The sequence below is a fragment of the Rousettus aegyptiacus genome, unplaced genomic scaffold, assembly GCF_014176215.1.
Source record: "Rousettus aegyptiacus isolate mRouAeg1 unplaced genomic scaffold, mRouAeg1.p scaffold_m13_p_3, whole genome shotgun sequence".
Taxonomy (NCBI): domain Eukaryota; kingdom Metazoa; phylum Chordata; class Mammalia; order Chiroptera; family Pteropodidae; genus Rousettus; species Rousettus aegyptiacus.
The window spans coordinates 146242066-146245020 of NW_023416306.1; positions in this window are offsets into that span (position 1 = coordinate 146242066).

Genomic DNA, 2955 nt, shown 5'->3' on the forward strand with positions numbered 1-2955 from the left:
ATGGGATCCCACAATGGGCCTCAGACTCCTGCAGACACTAACCAAGGGCTTCCCTGGGCCCCAAGCCGCAGAGATTTTCTCGTTCCTTTCAGAAAAATAATTCTTTCCCGAGCTGCATCCACTGTGTCATTTTGCTCTGGAGTTGGAGTGGACGCACACCCAAGTCTTGAAAATTTTTTTTCCCCTCATGACTGGCTGCTTCTCAGAGTCTATCTTCCCTGACTGCTGTGTGGCCAAGTTGAAAATCTTACCCTCAGAAGCAGGTTTTTAAACTTGCTCCTGACTTTTGGTCGGGGAAATCTGCTTAAGGCTTTAACAAAACAAAACAAAACAAAACAGCTGATTTATTTTTTATCAAGTGAAGCCAGAAATGGGTGTCAGGGCCTGCTGGAGGGCAAGTGGATGGTAGAGATGCGGTTGATAGGGAAGAGGGGAAGGGTGGCACAGGGGGCAGAGAAGATACGAGAGTGAAAAGACATAAAGAATATTGAAAAGAATCCGTTTTAGGGGTGAGACAATTTAGCTGCAGGTGTCAAGCAGTATACAATTTCCTGAGACTTTATAAAATCCTGTCAATTGCTTCCCTCTAGCAAAACCTGATCTCCTGTGTTATCAGTCGATTATGTTCTATTACATAGTCCCAGTTTCACAGTGCCCAGGGAGTGAATGTGAATGTGTTGCACAAACACAGCTTTGTGGCAACACTACAATGAAGAATTCTGTAATAAATGTTGTATTAGTTTGCCAGGCCTGCCATGACAAAATACCACAGACTGGTGGCTTAAAGAACAGGTATTTATTTTCTCACAGTTCTGGAGGCTAGAAGTCTAAGATCAAGGTGTGGCGGTTTGATTTCTTTTGAGGCCTTTCTCCTTGTCTGCAGGTGAGCAACTTCTCCCTCATGTGTTCTTTCCTTTGTGAGTGCACCTGTCTGGTGTTTCTGTGTGTCCAAGTTTCTCTTCTTAGAAGGATACCAGTCAGATTGGATTAGGGCCCACCCTAACAGCCTCATTTTACCTGAATCACTTGTTTAAAAACTTATCTCCAAGTAGTGTTGAATTCTGAGGTAACTTAGATGTCTCAGGTAATTCATGTTGAGGTTAGGACTTAAACATATGATTTTGGGGGTCAGAGGATACAATTCAGCCTATAAATGTTTAGGAACCCTTTACTTAATATACATAACTAGGACCCCAATTAATGGAGCTCCCTCATTGACACTGAGAAGTTTTATCATCTACATAAAGTGCCATGATTTGGGCTGAGAGCTCATCAGGTGAAGTGGCTTAAAAAAAAAAAAAAAAGAATCCTCATGTTGGCTTAAAGAATTTTGAAAGTTCCATCTCTCCTTCAAATTGTCTTTTTGTTGTTTTTACGGGAATTTATTTTCATAGGTGGGATGTCCTCCAAGGATTTTCAATATTAGCAGAAACTAATCATGGCATGGAATCAGGTGCGGTGGCTGAGTGTGGCTGAAAGTAATAGCCAGGACAGATCATTGATCAAGGTAGACAACGAGTGAACGTCAAACTGTCCCCGCCTAAAACATGTATTGAGTACTTGCTCTTGTGCTGTATACACCGTTGCTTTATTCTTCCCTGAACCCATTAGTATTTGTTAGCATCTACAATGGGCTGGGCAACTGCAGATACACAGGTGAGTGGTGCCCTTGAACAAGGGCACTTTCCCTTGTTCAAGGGCACCAGAGGTCTCTGTCCTTCAAGAAATGAGTTGGAGACGAAGGGCTGAAAGTGAGTTCTACCTGAATTTCCTACCACCCTTCCAAAGTGTGGACTTGAATAGCATATAACTTTGGTGTACTTGCTCTAAAAGGCAATGATTCAAATAGGCACAGTCCTTGCCTTCCCAGAAGAGAGGATCCTAAAGAGATCATGACCAGCAATTCTCTGGGACCTGGAATAGTGGTTTCATTCAGTCTCCATAAAAAGACTTAAAGTTTGCTTTGTAAAACTTTTTATGAGCTGGAGTAAAATTCTTTCCTGTCTCTCCATACACACTTTCAAGTGAATCAGCAATTCGAATTTTAGGTATCCCTTTTATGATCTGGGTAGTGAAAAATAAACTAGAAAAACCATTATCTATGCATTTTTGCCCCCTGCTCCCATCAGCTTATAAATCATTTGAGGATAAGAACCCAAGCAGGCATACATTCTATAGCCCCAAGTGTTCTTTGCATGAAGTAGATAGTCAATATATATTCACAGATTTGACCTGAATCTCCAAGAGGATAGTTTAAACAAAACCACTACAATATTCAAAAATATCATCACTCTCTCAGACTGCAGAAGGAGAGTCCTGATCATATCATGAAAAAAAGCCTAAGTGATGGGAAAGTCGGCACTTTCCCTTGTTCAAGGGCACCAGAGGTCTCTGTCCTTCAAGAAATGAGTTGGAGACGAAGGGCTGAAAGTGAGTTCTACCTGAATTTCCTACCACCCTTCCAAAGTGTGGACTTGAATAGCATGTAACTTTGGTGTACTTGCTCTGTGGTCTGCTCTCTATAAACAGAAACTTATTGTTGGGTAACCTAGGGCTGCCTTTGGGACTGCCAGACTAAGAAATTAAATCATATCAATTCAACAGATATTTATTGTGTAGTTCAAGATAAGAGTGTTTTCAAACAGCTTAGATTATAAGTAGAGATGAACCCAGGAATCTGGATAGGTGGTTTAGAAGAAGGTTGGCCCTTGTATGTTGAAGATTTCCCTCTAGGATCTAGGCATAGGATCCAGGCATAGGATCCTCAAATGAAGAATAAGTAGAACCTGGGCTGCTAGATGGGAAAATATAGGTCTAGAAAAGTGAATACTTATTATTCTATACTGGTGATTTGATGATTAGTATAACCCCAAAATGGACTTATGTTCCCTTGGCCAATGATAGTTTTAAGCATAGGCATGTCACCCAGTGCTGGTCAATAAGAAAAGAAGAGAT